At 40.5% G+C, this 20,562-nt stretch overlaps 2 pseudogenes; both read right to left on the bottom strand.

The window, feature by feature from the left end:
- On the bottom strand, positions 1 to 8,873 carry LOC129351655 (uncharacterized; annotated as a pseudogene).
- Positions 8,874 to 10,845: 1,972 nt separating this feature from the next.
- LOC129351657 (zinc finger protein 234-like) lies at positions 10,846 to 19,880 on the bottom strand (annotated as a pseudogene).
- Between the last annotated feature and the right edge of the window lie 682 nt (positions 19,881 to 20,562).

Consider the following 20,562-nt stretch of genomic DNA (forward strand, 5'->3'; position numbering starts at 1 on the left):
AATAACAATAAAATCTTTTAAAAACGAAACTTTTATAGAAATTAATGATCCTAAATCTGCTGGAGCTGATTTAGTTTCACAGCAGATCGTTCTGAAATCTGATTGGTGGAAACAAAGAATCTACAGAGCTGATTAAAATGAAGCTAAAGTTGAATAAATGATATCCAGTGATTAATAATAAAATGCTGAGTTGGTGCAGCTGCAGCAGAGTTCATCTGGGGCCGTTGTTCCTGAGGGCCGTCAGTCCACAGCAGTAAACCAGACTCTTCACTATCAGCACCGAGTAGAGCAGGCAGAGCAGCTTCACTCTGCACTGAGCCTGGAAGGACACTGACACACACACACACACACACACACACACACACACACACACACACACACACACACACACACACACACACACACGCACACACACACACACACACACACACCGACACACACACACACACACGCACACACCGACACACACACACACACACACACACACACACACACACACACACACACGCACACACGCACACACACACACACACACACACACCGACACACACACACACACGCACGCACGCACACACACACACACACACACGCACGCACGCACGCACGCACACACACACACACACACACACGCACGCACGCACGCACACACACACACACACACACACACACACACATACACACACCCCGACACACACACACACACGCACGCACGCACGCACACACACACACACGCACGCAAAGACACACACACACACACACACACACACATACACACACCCCGACACACACACACACACGCACGCACGCACACACACACACCACACACACACACACCCCGACACACACACACACACACGCACGCACGCACACACACACACACACACACACCCCGACACACACACACACACACACACACACATCATCAATCTGCACATCCTGCTGAGCTGAAGCTCATCTGGTTATCAGCAGCTGATCTTACAGTTTTGTTGCTGCAGCTCTTCCTCATCTGGTGTCTGTGGAGGACAGGAAGCTGCTGCAGCTGGAAGCTCTGCAGCAGAAAAAGAGGAAAACGTTTGGAGAGGAAACAGAGAAACGTCCGTCCTCTGCTGAGGGAGTTGCTCACCGAGCAGCAGAGGTTTTATTCACTTTATTTATTTATTATCTTTACAGTTTTAACAGTGATTATATTATCACCAGGCTCAGTGGCGCCCCCACCAGGCTAAAGCTGATGTTTTAATCTGAAACATTGACAGATTAAAGAGTCTCTGGTGAAACTGTTAGAAACTCAGCATGAACACAGACTGAGGTCAAAGGTCACCAGAACTCTGGAACCACTTCCTGTCAGAGAGTAAAATGAAAAGTCAGAAAGAAATGATAAAAAAAAACCTTTAGACACTTTAGGGCAAAGTTTCCATTTATATAGTCTGTGTATATGTATTAATATCTTCTAATAAAACATTTTATTTTGATAATTTCAAACTTCCTGTCGACTTGGAGGAGGAATAAACGCCGCTTCCAGCCGGTGTAGAGAAACTGATCACATCCATCAGCTCTTCTGATGAAGTTATAACTATAATAATGAAGTTATGACTTTAATAATGAAGTTATAACTATAATAATGAAGTTATAACTATAATAATGAAGTTATAACTTTAATAATGAAGTTATGACTTTAATAATGAAGTTATGACTTTAATAATGAAGTTATGACTTTAATAATGAAGTTATAACTTTAATAATGAAGTTATAACTATAATAATGAAGTTATAACTTTAATAATGAAGTTATAACTTTATTAATGAAGTTATAACTTTAATAATGAAGTTATAACTATAATAATGAAGTTATAACTTTATTAATGAAGTTATGACTTTAATAATGAAGTTATGACTTTAATAATGAAGTTATGACTTTATTAATGAAGTTATTACTTTATTAATGAAGTTATGACTTTAATAATGAAGTTATGACTTTATTAATGAAGTTATTACTTTATTAATGAAGTTATGACTTTAATAATGAAGTTATGACTTTATTAATGAAGTTATAACTTTAATAATGAAGTTATAACTTTATTAATGAAGTTATGACTTTATTAATGAAGTTATTACTTTATTAATGAAGTTATGACTTTAATAATGAAGTTATAACTTTATTAATGAAGTTATAACTTTATTAATGAAGTTATGACTTTAATAATGAAGTTATAACTTTATTAATGAAGTTATAACTTTATTAATGAAGTTATAACTATAATAATGAAGTTATGACTTTATTAATGAAGTTATAACTTTATTAATGAAGTTATAACTTTAATAATGAAGTTATAACTTTATTAATGAAGTTATAACTTTATTAATGAAGTTATAACTATAATAATGAAGTTATAACTTTATTAATGAAGTTATGACTTTAATAATGAAGTTATAACTTTATTAATGAAGTTATAACTTTATTAATGAAGTTATAACTATAATAATGAAGTTATGACTTTAATAATAAAGTTATAACTTTAATAATGAAGTTATAACTTTAATAATGAAGTTATAACTTTAATAATGAAGTTATAACTATAATAATGAAGTTATAACTTTATTAATGAAGTTATGACTTTAATAATGAAGTTATAACTTTATTAATAAAGTTATAACTTTATTATTAAAGTTATAACTATAATAATGAAGTTATAACTATAATAATGAAGTTAGAACTTTATTAATGAAGTTATGACTTTAATAATGAAGTTATGACTTTAATAATGAAGTTATGACTTTAATAATGAAGTTATTATGTTGCTCAGTGAAAACAGAGTCGATGGTTAAACTCTGCTGTGAATCAGCTGCTGTCTGTGACGTTTCCATCAGTCCTGATGTTAAATGTGTTTTAACATGGTGATATGTTTGTTATTAGTTATTGATTTGATTCTTCTTGTTTTATAAAGACTCGTTATTTTCTGGACGCCTCTTTTCTTTCGGATCCTGTGAGGAGAAATAAGTTTGCAGCTTCATCACCTTGTTCTGTCGGGGCCTCCACTGAGCCGCCCTCATGCTGCACAGAGCAGCGGTACCTAGATGGGCCGAGCGGATCCACCTTCAAGATGGAGGCGGTGCGGGCGGTGCCGTCCAGCTCTCTGAGCTCCAGCTGCTCCTCAGAGGTCAGATCCTTCTCTCCATCGTCCTCCAGTCTTTTCCAGGAGATCCGGACCTCAGGAGGAAACATGCCTGAGGCCAGACACAGCAGGAGGCCCCTGCGGCCCCGCCGGGCGCTGGAGGCTGCTGGGTACACGCTCACCACGGGCTTCACTACCGGATCATCTGCAGCTTGGAGGCAGAAACACATCCAGTCAGCAGCAGCATCTTTATGTCAGAAACGTTTCCACAGGATTCAGACTCCAAACTTTAACTGGGATCAATTTATTATCAGAGAATCTGATTAATTGTCTCATTTCTTCTGGTTACAAGCAACTGAGTTTTAGAAAAACAGAAAATTTATGTTTTAAATCAGATTTTAAACTTTACAGAGAAATGGATCTGCTGGTTGAAGAGATTTTAACTATTTATTTGTAATAATTCTGTTTATTTACTGAATATGGACCAATTCACAACAAATGAAGATATTTTACAAAACTAATTTTAATTCAGTCTCATGTATTGATCCTGGTTTTCAAACAGGTCAATAAACTCCATCAATCATTCACAGTAGAAACCAGCAGGTTGATTGTTTTATAGATGAAGTTTTTCAGTCAAACTGATTTTGTTTCCTGTCTTCACTGCGGGGCCCCGCAGGGCCCCGTGTTGGGCTCCGACTTTCTCTTTGGTTTATTTACAGAAACGTTGGTTTCCTTCCTCTGACTGAAACTCTGCAGCTTCAAACCTTTAAAGCAGCTGAAAATAACATCCACAGTTTATCAGGCTGAACATCAAATATTATATAAATCCACAGATATTAAACTATTTACATTATGATGCATTTATACATATTATTGGAACAAAGATTTCTGTATCAAATACAAATTTAAATTAAATGAGTTGATTTTCTTGCCACTGATTCATCATAAAACTGTTTTTATATATTTGATCAAATTTAAACGGTTAATTTTTTAAAACTGTAAAAATGTTTTTGTTGAAAACTAAAATCATAGATTGATGCAACAATACGGCAAATTTTATATTCAGCTGTGATAAAATGTAATAAATATCTTCCACAATTTAACTAGATTTACATTTGAGCTTTAAATTTTTCTAATAACATTTCAATATTTGAAAATTGAGAAGAAAAAATAATAATTAATAATTAATTAAAAAGTTTCTCATCTCTGAATAATTTATTTTGTATTCATAGAAAATATAAACGATGAATGTTGGTCATATTTTAGTTGATTTTCCTTATTTATAAATATTAGATTTAAACATTGATAACATAAATGTTTCTTAAATATCTTTATTAAACCTTGAAGGTTTTTTAAGTAAAGTTTTTCTGAACCTTTCTGTGAACATTTGTAAGATTTTCAATTCTTTACCAGATGAACATTTTTATCGACTTCAGAGACTTTAAAATATTAAAGACAATAAACCCAAAATATCTGGAACGTTTTAAATGTTTTATAAAATAATAACTTTTCATTTTAATGTTAAGGAAACCAGAGAGTTTATCATCATTTTCTCTACTAATGATAGAATGATTAAACTGATTAAAACATTTTAACTTGTGGTTTAAAACAGCAGAAGGAAAATAAAAGTTCTTACAAACAGTTTGGTACCAGAACCAAAGAGACATGAGAATCCTCTACGCAGTGAGACAGAAAAAACCGTCTGATGCTTCGGGTCTCAGTCTTAATATTATTATTATTATTATTATTATTATTATTATTATTATTATTATTATTATTATTATTATTATTATTATTTTCTCTGTCAGCTCCATATCACTCTGAGTTTTAGCATTTAGTAAATCCATGAGGAATATTTTGCAGTAATTAAACATTTATGAATAATATTATCAGATATTAAAGCATCAATATTGGTAAAAAGGAAATACATTTATTTTAGATTATTCTTGGATTTTTGAATGTTTTTCATCAACTGTTGATATTTCCTTGATTAATTTTCTATTAATAATAAAAACTAACATGTAAATCTTGAAGCAGCAGAAAAACATAAAACACATTTTAACATTTTAACTCCAGTGAAACCAGTAAATGTTGATTCTTACCAGTTACATACAGTTTGGTACCAGAACCAAAGATCCATTCAACCCACAGTGAGACAAACTGATACAAAAACCTGCTGCTGTGTTTTAGTTTTATTATATCATATTTTCTCTGTTTGCTTCATGTAATTCTGAGTTTTAGTCCTAATTAAAGGACTAAACTGAGTTTTCCAGTAATTAGACTTAATAATAAAATAATAAAATCTCAGCTTTAGAGAAAGAAAAGATAAAAATCTCCAACAGCTGAAAAAACACATTTAGCTGTTTGTGAATTTTACATTTATTTTCATAAAAATCCACATTTTATCAAACAAATCCCTATAATGAAAACCAGTAAATGTTGGTTCTTACCAGTTACATACAGTTTGGTTCCAGAACCAAAGAGATATCCATCCACAGTGAGACAAACTGATACAAAAACCCTTCAGCTGTTTCTGGTTTTATTATCTCACTTTTTCTCTGTTAGTCTCAAGTTTATAGTAAATCTATAAAGAATATTTTACAATAATTAGACTTTTACAGAATATATTGCAGAGTTACTGAGAGTTTACAGAAACTATTATTGGTTAAAATAGTCAAATTATTTCATAAAGTTCAACATGTTTCTAACACTGAGTTTTAGCACTTAGTTAACATATAAACAATATTTTACAGTAATTTAGACTTTTATTAGCAATGTTAGCAAATATTACAGTTTACAGATATTATTCTATATATTTAAGTTTCATCAACTGTTGATGTTTCCATGATTAATTTTCTATTAATAATAAAAACTAACATGTAAATCCTGAAGCAGCAGAAAAACATAAAACACATTTTAACATTTTAACTCCAGTGAAACCAGTAAATGTTGATTCTTACCAGTTACATACAGTTTGGTTCCAGATCCAAAGATGGGATAAAGATAGGCACGGCCATCACTCATCCCACAATGAAACAAGCTGATACAAAAACCTGTCGGCTGATTTTTGTGTCTTAATGCATCAATATTTTCTCTGCAGCTTCATAAAAGTTTCAGTTTTTAGGATTAAATTGTTTCTCAGAAATGAGTCTGTTTATATCATCACAGCTGCACTGAAAGGAAACTTCGTCTCTTCCAACAACAAAGTTCAGCTGCTTCTTGATCTCCACTAATGAAACCCAGTAAGTGTTGGTTCTTACCGGTTCCATCCAGTCTGGCTCCAGAACCAAAGCGGTACCAGTATCCTCCACAGAAACCAGCCTGCTGCTGACCGGGTCGGCTGAGGGGAACCGGTCCAGATGATGCAGCAGAATCAGGTTTCAGCTCCATCATGAGTTTCAACACGGCTGCTGATTGGATCAGAACCGACCTGCTGAGGTTCTGGTGGATCAGAACCATCAGAAATGTGCTGTGAAGGTCCAAAGTGGTTCTGAAGGAAGTTCTGCAGACATCCTGTCTGAAAGCTCCAGTCTCTCCCAGTGGGTCTCCTGGTTCTACAGTCTGAGCTGCAGCTGCTGAGATCTCCTACAGTCATGAATGCAGCATGGAGGTCTGAGATCTCCTACAGTCATGAATGCAGCATGGAGGTCTGAGATCTCCTACAGTCATGAATGCAGCATGGAGGTCTGTGGTTTCCTGAGGTCATGAATGCAGCATGGAGGTCTGTAGTTTCCTGAGGTCATGAATGCAGCATGGAGGTCTGTAGTTTCCTGAGGTCTTGAATGCAGCATGGAGGTCTGTAGTTTCCTGAGGTCTTGAATGCAGCATGAGGTCTGTAGTTTCCTGAGGTCTTGAATGCAGCATGAGGTCTGTGGTTTCCTGGAGGCTGATGGTACCATGAAGTTCACATTTATCAGGTGGAATGGAGACAGCAGAGGTCATGACCTTTGACCTGCTGTCAGTCTGACTCTCTGAGAAAACCTGCAGCTTCACTAAGAGTGTGAACAGCAGAGCCGGCCCAATGCAGAAGCAAACTAAGCAGCTGCTTGGGGCCCCAAAGCTTCAGGGCCCATAAATACATTTGATCACTGATCACTGATCAATCTGGTTATTGAGAATAAAAATGCTGTTAAAACTTAAATGTTGGATGTAAAGGAGAGTTTACTTTATAAAGTGGAAAGAACAATCAGTCAATCAGGGCCAGAGGCCCCTCTGGGCCCCGTCTAGAGCCGCCCCTGTTGGTCCAGCACTGATCCGTCTGGTGGCTCAGCCGGTCCAATCAGAACCTGCAGCTCAACCAGATCAACTCTCTCATCACCTCAGCAGGTCAAAGGTCAGGAAAACGGCAGCTAGCTTCTCTGCAGACCCCACACATTCTGGACACAAACTGATTGGACTTTTACCTTCAGGGCTTGGTTCTGATCCAAACTCCCAAAAATTGGTGTTCTTTATTAACCAGCAAATGGCCTGACCTTTAACCCCTGAGAGAACCTGGAGTAAAGAGGAAAATGAGAAAAATCAGAACCAACAGAGCAACCCGAAGGCTTCCAGAACCGCAGCAGAACCTCAACAGAACCGCAGCAGAACCACAGCAGAACCTGAACAGAACCTCAACAGAACCTCAGGCTGGTCTCTTCCATCACATTGATGCAGGAATTCATGCAAAAGGAGCCCAGACCAGAACTGATTATTGATGATTTGTAATAGTTTATTACTGATCAATTGGACCTGATGTAGGTCCAATAATTTAACTCACCAGAACCATCTGGATCCTCTGAGAAGCAGAAACAACCAGAATAAAAAATGGACCCAAAGCTTCTTGACTTATAAAATAAACTAAAATTATCTGCTGAACGTGTTTTTCTCTACAATATATTAATATCAAACCTATTAGTGATGAAGAGGATGATGATCTCATTATTGATGATCTCATTATTGATGATCTCATTATTGATCCTGTATCTGAAACAATAGGAATGAAAACCATCAATTATTGAATAAATCCAACAAATTGATAAAACCTTCAGAGTTTATTGTAATAAAATGATGAAACATTAAAGACTCAGAGAGTCTCTGTGTGAGATGGAGGTGAAATCAGTGAACCTGGGCTGTGGTTTACTGCTCTCTATGTCACAAACTGACATCTGATCATCTGGAGGTTTTTGTTCAGGCTCAACGAATCATTTCTCACTGTGGGAACCAGACAAACAGCCGCAGTAGTAGGAGGCTGAATGAACGTCTGCAACATTTTCAATCTTCAGTTCACAGCCGTTCTCAATTTTCCCAGAGGAGAATCATCTTTCTGAGGATGATTGTACCTGTGCTCAATTGCACAGCTACTTTTACGGTAACGAAAAATGATCTTAAATGTTTCATTATCTTTCTTCTGGTACCAGTGTGTATATTCATCAAAATAACACTGATCAGTTCCCCCACAGCTGAAGGAGACGCTCTGCCCGGTTCTCCTGGTCAGACTCAGGTCCTTCTGAACCAGCTGTGTTCCCACAGCAGCCAGCGCTGTAGAGACACAGACAGACAGACAGACAGGTGAAGGTTAGTGTGACAGTGTTTGTTCCAGGTGTTGGCTCCTGATTGGCTGGAAACACTCACCTGAACCCAGCCAGCACAGAGCAGCAGCTGGGAGGAAAAGCATTGTGTGCAGTGGTGTTTCCTCTGGTGAACCTGGGGAGAAGTGGCTCTGATGCAGCTGAGGCCAAACAAGGACGAGCTGAGAGATCAGACCAGGGCCACGTGGTTTCTAGCAGAGGAACCAAAGCTCCCATCAGCCCCTGCAGCCCAGAGAAGAGGAAGCTGCTGATTGGACGGTCAGAGGAAGATGCTGATTGGACGGTCAGAGGAAGATGCTGATTGGACGGTCAGAGGAAGATGCTGATTGGACGGTCAGAGGAAGATGCTGCTGCTTTCAACTTCTAGAATGGAATAGGGGAAAAATCAACAGCAGGTGGCGCTATTGGGTTAGACATTAGCGACACTGAAACGAAAGTTTAATTGGTTTGAATTAAACTTTATTAAGTTTCTAGTCTGACCATCACAGCCACACCATCATACTGGGACCAACCTGCAGGTGGCGCTGCTGCTGCTTTACTCCTTCAGATATCAGAGTGAAATTAGTTCAGGTTGTTATTATTACATCTGTGGTTCAGTCAAAGTTTCATTGATGCTGCTTCCTGATGCTGAAATTATGGGATGCCTGAAGGAAAAGACATGAATTATTTTGAACTGTCCACTGTGATGTTTGATCTGTTCTTTGATTTTTGGCTCTTTAAGATCTTAAAGTTCGATCCTGGCTGATGAAACTGTGATAAACAGACTTTACTTTCTCACTGGACACTAAATGGTTCATCAGATTCTCATCTTGATCCAATTTAAAGTAAACATGAGGATGAAAGTTGGTTGGTTTGATTTAATGTGTCTGTTGGTAAAAGTTCAGCTTGTCTTACTGAAGCTGCTCATCTCCTGAGATCCGAACTGAAAACGTTCTGTCAGGTTTACCAACATGCTCTGAAAATGTCCAGAGTCCTGTTGTAGCAATGTGTGCCTAATAAAGTGGCCGGTTAGCCAGGATTTAGTGGCTGTTGGTCTCCATGGCGCCGAACCGCCATTTTGACTGTCGGTTAATGAAATAACAATCGACCAAAACTGAGCTTAAACATTTATATATTTTATTATCATTTCTCATTTTGCAGCATTTCATCGCTCTTTGATAAACTGGAGACAAACTGATAAAACCAATGATTTGTCAATTTATCGATTCAAGATCAATGACTTGTTATCCTGAGGCCTCAAGGCAACATTTGCTGAAATTCACATTTTAATCTCAGAGAAAATAAAAACTAAATAAAAACTCAACACAAAGCTACAATCTGCATCAGATTATTTACAGAAAGCAGATTATGACCCAGAGCCGAGACGGAACCAGAACCGCTGCAGGTTTTACTGAACCTGAGGAAACGGAGGCAGAACAGATACAAGTATAAAAAACACACACAAAGGACACAAATAAACACGTCTTCATGAGAACATCTTAATTATTCCTTAAATGAAATTCTTCATCTTTTAGTCAGTAAATATTTAACAGTTCAATAGAAAATGAACCCAAATGTTTTGGGTATAATTATATTTCATATTAAATAAAAGCCTGTGAGTTTTTAATATCTTCAATCTGGACTTCATTGAAACGTCTCCATGTTGATATCAACACATGATGGATGTCAGTTTGGTGACTGAACATCTTCACCTTGGAGACGCCGCGCTGTTAGCATGAAGACAAAACTAGCATTTCAGTTTATAGTCAGAATTTATGATGTAAAAATTAAGTTTAGTGTAACAAGTCATTTATTTAAACTTCCTTTGATAAACCAGGCAGCTTGGAGTCACAAAGATGAAACTACAAATAGAAAAACGTTCAGAGAAACATTAACCTTCAATAAAGGAGTCAGAAAATGTGACACTGCAGATGTTTCCTCCGCTGGTTCGTTGAATTAAACTTGTTTATCTCTCTGTCATGTTTTACTCTTTGTTGTTATGTTTGTAGATTATATTAATGAAACTGAAAGCAGAAATAAAATATCTCCAACTAAAACCAAACTTCAAACTGTCTCACACAACCTGTAATTTAACCAGAAGTTTGAGGAAGTGATCTGATGAAACCCAGGTTTTCCCTCCAGATCTATGTTGACTGAAAGTCTTTAACCTGTAGATCTACGTTGTGCAGCTCAGAGAGGAGGACCCCTGCTGTGGGTGTGAACCTGCATGTGTGAGGTCAGACCGCTGCTCTGACTGAATCTTTTTTTCACATATGGAACAGGAAAAGGGTTTTTCCCCGGTGTGTGTTCTGATATGGATCTGCAGAATGCCGTGCTGGTGAAGCTTTTTCCCGCATGTCCTGCACTGGTAGGGCTTCTCCCCGGTGTGAATCCTCATGTGAACCACCAGGCTGTTGTTCCTGGAGAAGCGCTGACCGCAGTCGTCGCAGGAAAACGGTTTCTCACCTGTGTGAATCCTGCTGTGCATGCGCAGCTGGCTGCTGTTGATGAAACGTTTCCCACACGTCACACACAGATACGGCCGCTCTCCTGTGTGCATCCTGATGTGGACGTTCAAACTGCTCAGCTGGGTGAAGCTCTTCCCACACGTGGAGCAGAAGTACTTCTCCCCTGTGTGGGTTCTCTTGTGAACGTTTAAATACGAAGGATCACGGAAACTTTTCCCACAGGCTTCACACTTGTAGGGCCTCTCGGCTGTGTGCGTCTGCCTGTGAACCTTCAGAGTGGACAGCCTGCAGAATCCTTTCCCACACGTCTCACAGAAGAAGGGCCACTCGCCGGCGTGCGTCCTCCTGTGGACGTCCAGCTGGAAGCTGTTACTGAAGCCCCCCACACGTGTCGCAGGAAAACGGCCAGTCGCCCGTGTGAAACCTCATGTGAACCTTCAGGCTGCAGATCCGAGTGAAGACCTTCCCGCAGGTGTTGCAGGTGACGGAGTTTTCCCCTGTGTGGGTCCGGCGGTGGACGTGGAAGTGGCTGCTGTAGCGGAAGCTCTTCCCACAGACTTCGCAGATGAAGGGTTTCTCCCCGGTGTGGATCCTCATGTGGACCTTCAGCCCGCTGGGCTCTGTGAACCTCTTCCCACACGTCTCGCAGGCGTACGGCTTTACGCCTGAGTGGACGACCTGGTGTTCCACCAGGCTGTGTTTGTACCTGAACACTTTCCCACAGACGTCATATTTCACCGGTGGTTCTGGGTCGGAGTGGACCCGGCTGTCACACACAGGACCGCTGCTTCCTGCCTCACTCCAGCCCTGAGCTTCAGAACCGGATTGACTGTATAGTTGATCCACTCCTGGTTCTGGTTCCTTAGAGCTGCGCCTCTGACCCGACCAGGAGTCCAATAACCCATCGGACGAGTGGGTCACCAACAGCTGCTGGATCTGCTGACTGCTGTGGATCAGGAAGGACAGCAGAGGAGGTTCATCATGGCCCACTGCAAACTGGGACGGTTCTGAATGTCCTGCTGGTTCTGCTGCTGGTTCTGCTGCTGGTTCTGCTCCAGGTTCTGCTCCAGGTTCTGCTGCAGGTTCTGGATCCTCCTTCTTGTTACATGAAAGCTCCAGTTCACTCTGTTCCTCCTTAATATCTGAAGGTTCTGGTTGTCCCGTTTCCTCTTTAATCACTAAATGTTCCGGTTCCCCTCGATTTGATCCGAATCCTGCAGGTTCTGGTTCCTCCTTAATGTGTGAAAGTTGCAGTTCCTCTTGTTCCTCTTTGATCTGTAAATGTTCTGGTTCCCTCTGATCTGCCAGTTCTTGTTCATCTTGTTCCTCTGCAGCATCAGGAAGTTCTGGTTCCACCGGTTCCTCTTTAAAAGCTGTAGGTTCTGGTTCAATTGGTTCCTCCTTAAAAGCTGGAGGTTCTGGTTCCACTGGTTCCTCCTTAAAAGCTGGAGGTTCTGGTTCCACTGGTTCCTCCTTAATAGCTGGAGGTTCTGGTTCCACTGGTTCCTCCTTAAAAGCTGGAGGTTCTGGTTCCACTGGTTCCTCTTTAACAGCTGGAGGTTCTGGTTCCACTGGTTCCTCCTTAAAAGCTGCAGGTTCTGGTTCCACCAGTTCCTCTGTAATACTTGGACATCTGACTTCCTCCTGGTCCAGAACAAAGTAGTTCTGTTGGATCCAAACAAGCTGGTTTAGAAAATCTGAAGGAAAAAGGAAAACATCAGACGTTAACTTCCTGATCGTTTAATGATTGAAATAAAAATATAAATAAAGCACTCAGCCCCCAAATTACTGTCTGTACTAAAGGAGTCCACTGGTTCCACTGGTTTTACTGGTTTCACTGGTTCCACTGGTTTTACTGGTGACATTAGAACTGGCAATGAATCCATGTTGAGCATCTTGTGAACTTTTACAGAGAAGAAAATATTTTATCAGCATCAAATTATCAGCAGAACTTTGTAACTATTGAGCAAAACTGAGACGAGACGATTTATTCGTCTTTATTCTGGTTGCACTATAACTATTATCTTTATGAATTATTTAAAAAACTCAATCTAAGATTATTGAGCTATCAGGAGTTTAAAAACAATGTGTAGACAAGTTGTGTCTTGTTGCTAAATCAACTTGATAAAATTAAATTTCTGAGTTTTAACCAAAACAATTTTCTAACTTTTTAGTTCAAACTGTTTATATTGACGAATCTCAGAGTCCAATTTATTCTAAATGACTCAAACTGATGTGAATCAGATTAAATCTTGAGTTCTTCTTTTTCTGTCGGCCTCTGATGCTGCAGCAGCCAGGAGGAACCAGAATCCACCAGAACAGAACCAGAGGAACCAGAACAGAACCAGAGGAACCAGAATAGAACCAGAGGAACCAGAACCACCAGAACAGAACCAGAGGAACCATAACCACCAGAACAGAACCAGAGGAACCAGAATCCACCAGAACAGAACCAGAGGAACCAGAACCACCAGAACAGAACCAGAGGAACCAGAATCCACCAGAACAGAACCAGAGGAACCAGAACAGAACCAGAGGAACCAGAACCACCAGAACAGAACCAGAGGAACCAGAACCACCAGAACAGAACCAGAGGAACCAGAATCCACCAGAACAGAACCAGAGGAACCAGAACCACCAGAACAGAACCAGAGGAACCAGAATCCACCAGAACAGAACCAGAGGAACCAGAACAGAACCAGAGGAACCAGAATCCACCAGAACAGAACCAGAGGAACCAGAACCACCAGAACAGAACCAGAGGAACCAGAACAGAACCAGAGGAACCAGAACAGAACCAGAGGAACCAGAACCACCAGAACAGAACCAGAGGAACCAGAACCACCAGAACAGAACCAGAGGAACCAGAACAGAACCAGAGGAACCAGAACCACCAGAACAGAACCAGAGGAACCAGAATCCACCAGAACAGAACCAGAGGAACCAGAACCACCAGAACAGAACCAGAGGAACCAGAATCCACCAGAACAGAACCAGAGGAACCAGAACCACCAGAACCAAAAGCAAAGCAGCTGAAACTCCAAGCTCAGCTTCATGGCCTCTGAACTGTAAATTATCAAGGTTTCTGTTTCATAACTGCATTATTGCAATATTCTGATTGAACTCTTTAGGACCCGGTTCTCCAGAATAATCAGTTCTCAGCTTAGTGAAGCTGCAGACTGCCGGTCAGCAGCAAAATGTTCTGGAGAATCTAAATCATATTGGTGTGAAAACACACACAGAAATGCTGGAAGATTTTTTTATTCAGAGTATTACAGTGACAAATTAAATCAAAATTAAATTATATCATGATTATTTATTATTCTATAATGAGAAGGAAATAAAAGTTCATCAAAACCTAATTTTTTTGATAATCAGTTACTGTTTCACATCACAATAAACATTTAATATCATACAGGATGAGGAGAAATTAATAATAATAAAGTCAGTTATTGTTCATAAAGCTTTTATTTAACTCTCCTAAACATTTAGGATCTATTCTGGTAAAATTCAGATCCATTTTGATCTTTAACTGATGAAACGTCACAAAATCAACAGACTGTGTTGGTGATTTGCAGATATTATTTAAAATATTAGTTCTGCAAATCATTTTCTTAAATCTTGATAAATGTGTTCATCTCCGTGTGTTTGCAGTTCTTTTGTTTTTCGGTGAAATGGGTCCTGAAAAGCCACGCCCACAGTAGAACCTCAAATTAAACTGGACACCAGATGATCTGTAACACCCCCAGTAAATCCACGTCACGGGGGAACGTGAGCTCTAAGGTTATAAAGCAGCGAATACAGATATCTCCCTTCATAAGCAGAGGAAACGACGCTTTCTATGTAGTTTATCTCTACATTCCCAGCTATAACGGCCCGTCTGGTTCTATACGTACCGACTCTCTGCGGGTTAGTTTCGGGTTTCCAGCGGAAATCCTCCATCTTTTCCTCCAACTAACCCTTAAACACTCCCAGCTGAGAAAATTAAAACATTATTACTGGAATATCCAGGAAAGGAATGAAAACAGAACCATCCTGCTGCTGCTGCTCTGTTTGTTTTACTTCCGCTCGGTGACGCTGAAAGCAGCTGATTGGTCCGTTTACCGCCGCCTGCAGGACTGGAGGAGAACAGCAGAATGGCAGATAAACCAACTGGGGCTTAAATACACAGCTAAAGATACTGCGAATGTTTTTTAAAATATGCATTATAACAAGTGCAGGGTTCAGGAGTTTCACTTTTTTTTCATGGAATAACTAAATTAATAAGACAGAATGATACTAAAACTAGCAGCAATATTTTCTCATCATTAGATTGAAAAATGTACTTTAACATAATTTTCCAGAAATATAAATAACCCATAAAATAAAATGCTAAAGTTTTATATTTTCTCTTTGCCCTAAAAGACATAAATAAAACTGTGTCCCTTGGCAGATAATTTGTAAGTTGTTTTTCCAAACGTGGTGTAATATTTGTTTCAAATTAGTTATTTGGCTGGAATGAGCAAAAATGGCTCTTTGGACTGTAAAAGTACCAGATCTCTGATCTAAACTATTGTAAATATTTTCAAATGTTTTCGTACTTAGGATTCTTCTTTATATCCAAGTATAACCAGTTTTAATAAAAATCTCCATAAGAACAAATAACCTTTCAGCACCAGATCGTACATGTATGAAAATAAAGACAAAAGAAGCTCTGGTGAAAATCCCAACAGCCTCAATGTCTCAATAAAAATATAAACAGTTTGTTTCCAACATTCAGCAGATTTGAATCTGCCAATCAGACTGGTTTCCTGCAGCTGTGTGGGTTTGTGCTCTGCAGCCTCCATGTTAGCTGTGGTTCTCGCCTTAATGTAACAATGACAGATAAAAGCATCGACTGAAAGAATCGTTCAGGAAGCTGCTGTGATCTCACACAGCCTCATAAATGATCCAGGAGTTATTATGGGATGTTCTTCTGCTCCCAGTTATTCCAGTTTCTCTCACTTCAGTTTGCAAACAGACATGTTGCGTTTTAATGCACAGCAGCTCTCAGCTATGAAAAGTGATGCAAACCGTGACAAATCATTCCAGATATTTAATATTTAATAGTTTAATGTGACAGATACATATTTTATTTAATGCAAATGAGAAACATGCAAATCAGGTAGAATACAAACAAAAATGAAAAAGTGCAACAGCTGTTGGTAAAATGTTCTTACTTAAAGCCGTGAGGTTAGAAATGAGCCATCAGTCTTTGGTTGATCAGCAGCTTTAACAGCCAAACATCAGTTATTTACAGACCAGAACAGAAACGCCAAGCAACACGAAACAACATGGCAACGTATGGGAGGAGATCTGTGACTGGATTACAAGTCAGAAATGGGATTATAAAAAATAACAACCACCTCACTGATACTCCCCAAGACCTGGAGTTTAACAAAAGACACATTAAATACAGATAAATGTGAATTTATGCATTTCTGAATGCAGAAGAAATGTCTCTGCAGCTAACGAGTTTCCACAAACATCCTGAAACTGATTTCAGGTCATTGATGAAGAACCGACAGCAAACTTCTGAGATCAGAAATATTTCTTCAGTAAAATCAAACAGATTTATTGTCAGTAACATCATTAAATCCAAGCAATGAAACTATAAACCGAAGCTAAAAATCCATCAGTTTAAAGCTGCTTTTAATGAACAAACCGTCGCCTGACTTTAATCGTTTGACATTAATTTACTGCAATATGGTTTCCTGATCATTTTCCTTCTGTTTATGCAATTTAGATACCGGTAGGTATTTTGGTCCATATAACAGTCAGAGTGAAACCAGTGAACCTTTTGTAAAGATCAGAACCTCCACTGGACGACTTTGTGTTTGTGATGTAAAGCATTTTGAAATGCCGTGCAGCTGAAATGTGTCATACAAATAGAATTTGATTGATTGATTGATTGATTGATTGATTAATTGATTGATTGATGATGTTGCTGGAAAATGTCCTACAGTTCATTTTATTACTGCGACTGGGTGAATGTGTGATGATGTCATAAATGAACCCGCAGTGACCCTGGAGGAGCTAATGAAGCTAATTTATATTCAGACCTTTAGCTTCGAGCTAACATCGTGTCCATGGTGACAGCTGATGAGCGTGGCATGTTGAGGTGATTCCAGGTAGATTTCAGAAACTGTCAGCTGGTTTTGGGATCTTAGTCTCATGTTGGGACGGTGCATCCAAAGGCCGCTCCTCTGGGGTCAAAGTTCGAATTAGCTTCACTTCTCTTTCCTCTGGAGCTTCACTGAATGAAGAACAAACACGTTTTAACCCAAAAGCCAACAGACAGTTTATCATGTGAGACCTCAGGTTTTACTCTGATGTCACGCAGGCGAGTCGCTTTGGGGCCGTAACCCGAATCTGACTGCGTTTGAACGTAAATTAGCAGCATGTGGAATTAAAAATGGAGTTGAGCTTTAAGACAAAGCTAACAGAACGTAGCCTTATATCTCCACCAGAACCGGTCCGGGTTCCTCACATCAAACGTTTCCAAGTTCCATCAAGTCGACATTCAGGTCACTGAGTTTTCATGTTTTAGAATCCTCCATCTCTTGAAAGACCCACCGTACTCTCCTCATCTCCACGTGGTCAAACAGCTGTTTGAGACATGTGGACATGTGAAGACAACCGAGTGAAAGTGACCGTCTGTTCAGTCAGCGTTGGCGTTTGTTCCTGCAGAGTGGCTCTTCATGTGGACGTTCAGAGTTCCTCTCTGGATGAAACTTTTCCCACAGGTGCTGCAGGTGAACGGTCTCTCGCCGGTGTGCGTTCTAACGTGAGCTTTCAGGTCCCCCTTACTGATGAAACACTTCCCGCAGCGTTCACACAGGTACGGCCTCTCGCCCGTGTGCGTCCTCATGTGGACCTTCAGCGCTGCGTTTTTGGTGAAGCTTTTTCCGCAGGTTTCGCAGAAATGCAGCCGGCCCTGCGTGTGGATCCTGCGGTGGGCTTTGAGCGACGTGTAGTTCCCGAAGCCCTTCCCACACGTCTCGCAGGGGAACGGCCTCTCGTCCGCGTGGGTTCCCCTGTGGAAGTTCAGGTTGGTCACCACCGTAAAACTTTTGCCGCAGATTTCGCAGGCGTACGGCCTCTCGCCGGTGTGGATCCGCATGTGGACGTTCAGGCTGACCACCTGAGAGAAACTTTTGCCGCAGGTGTCGCAGGAGAAGGGTCGCTCGCCGGTGTGGGTCCGGATGTGGTTCTTCAGGTGGCCGCTCTGCGTGAAGCCTTTCCCGCAGATCGTACAGGCGTACGGCCGCACGCCTGAGTGGATCCTCTGATGGCGGTTAAAGTGATGCTTCTTCTTAAAGACTTTCCCACAAACGTCGCATTTGACCGATTTATCAGCAGCGGACGTCGTCGTGTTGGGGAAGCTGCTTTCTTCATGGCTCTGGTTCCCAGCCGAAGGGAAGCTGACGGCGTACAGACGCTGGATGTTGGGTTCTCCCTCGCTGACGTCGGCTTCCTGACTCAGAGGCTCGGTGAAGTCGAAGTGCTCCTGCTTCAGGATGAACTGCTCCACCTGCTGGCCGCCGCACGCCTCCTCTTCCTCTTCCTCCTCTTTAATCTGCAGCAGCTCGGCTTCTTCCTCTTTAACCGCCTCCCGGTCCGGTTCAGTTGGAGGTTCTGGTTCGTCCAGCTCCTCTTTAACCTCTGCACATCGCGGCTCCTCCTGTGGAGGTTCTGCTTCCTGCTGGTTCTGATTCAACCAGGAATATTCTGGTTCTGGTTCTGGTTCCGCCGGGTCTTCACCGGCGCTCTGGTCAGTCTGAACCCCATCCTCACCAGGGAAACGATGATTTGGGCGCTCTGCAGGGGAAAGAAATGATGGAGATTGTGAAGTGAAATCCGTCATGGAGCTGCAGGTTCGTCAGGAAAAAGCCGCCGTTTCTCCTCAGGACTTCATCAGCTGTACTTTCATTTCTGTATGTTGCTCTCTGAGAACCTTTGGCCTACTTCATGTTGTCAGATGGTTCTATTTCAGAGATTTCATCAGTCTGTCAGCCAGGCAGAGACCAGCTCTGGGTTTAGGAAGTAAAATAGGATCAGAAATGTGTTCAGGATGTAACATGAGTAAAATTTGATTTAAAAACAGTTTAATGGATTAAACTGCTCCAAAAGCTAAAAACATCTCAGTTTATAGCAAATCAACCAAAGACTGCAGTGAGTTGTTAGCAGTTTCTATGACGTCATATGACATCATTAATGATGCACCAATAGGGATCATTCATTTCTTCATGGTTTATGTCCTGAATCAGTCAGAGGAAAAGTTCAGATAAATTTTCCTCAGTCTGTAAATAAAGCATATCAGATCCAAACAGAGCTGTAGAGAAAGTTGATGGATTTCTTTTCTGACTAGTTATTGATAACTTGATGATGCTGCGTGCTGGGTTTCAGCTGGTTACCATGGTGACTCGGTAACCGGCCCAGTTAAAGCCCGAGTTTCATCCAGGTTGTTTATTCTACCGGATCAGAAACAAACTCCTGAATGTTCTGCAAAATGGCTTCAGTTCATATTTTCACCGCGCGGATTCATTTATTGCTTTGTTTCTGTGATTTCTTACCGGTTCCGGTTGTTTTTATCTGAGCTTCATTCCTGCAGGTTTCCAGAACTTTAATCTCCTCCTCGTAGCTAATGATGGTTTTTTCGACCTGAGTGAAGATTTCCTCCGCAGCAGCAGTTAGTCTCTCTCTGATGAAATCCCTCAGCTGCTGAACTGAACACATGGTGACTGAAATATCAGCTCAAACACGAAGCAACCAGCGGAAGCAGCTGCTCTGTTTTCCTTCCGCTGGGGTCAAACTGAGACTCAGCAGCTGATTGGTCCGTTTCCGCCCTGCTGGACTGCAGGGGAACTGCAGCCTGCAGCCAAATGGATCACATTCTCTGAACCAGAGCAGAACTTCTCTAAACTGTTAATCAACTAGAAATTAATCAAGCAGAAGTTCTTTTCATTTCCTTCAGTCCCTCCTCGTTAATAAAACGTGTTAAATGTGAGTCCAATAATACTTTCAGATTTAGACCTGCCTGTATTCACAGGTTGTGTCACTGACCATCAGGACATCCAGACATGCAGAGGTCAGGCCCACTCAGGGCTGCAGGGTCACAACCAACGCTGGCTTCAGGTCAATCTAAATAAAAACCAACTGTGCTGCTCTGGAATCTGTCTCGTTAAAAGAAGGGAAAAAGGGAAAAGAAAGATTCTTATTTTATGCTGTGAGTCGCAGCAGTGCAGAGACACCAGGTTGAGCTCAGGTATTATGTCAAAGTACCTGTGGATATTCTGAGCTCTGGAGTAGAAACATCACTCAAAACACGTCCACACCGATGACAAAACACCAAAATGTGACTGACGAGGCAGATGATCAGCATCTGCTGATAGAAAATATCAACACAATGTTTAACCAG

The sequence above is a fragment of the Poeciliopsis prolifica genome, unplaced genomic scaffold, assembly GCF_027474105.1.
Source record: "Poeciliopsis prolifica strain line A6 unplaced genomic scaffold, Auburn_PproV2 SCAFFOLD069, whole genome shotgun sequence".
In the NCBI taxonomy this organism is placed as follows: domain Eukaryota; kingdom Metazoa; phylum Chordata; class Actinopteri; order Cyprinodontiformes; family Poeciliidae; genus Poeciliopsis; species Poeciliopsis prolifica.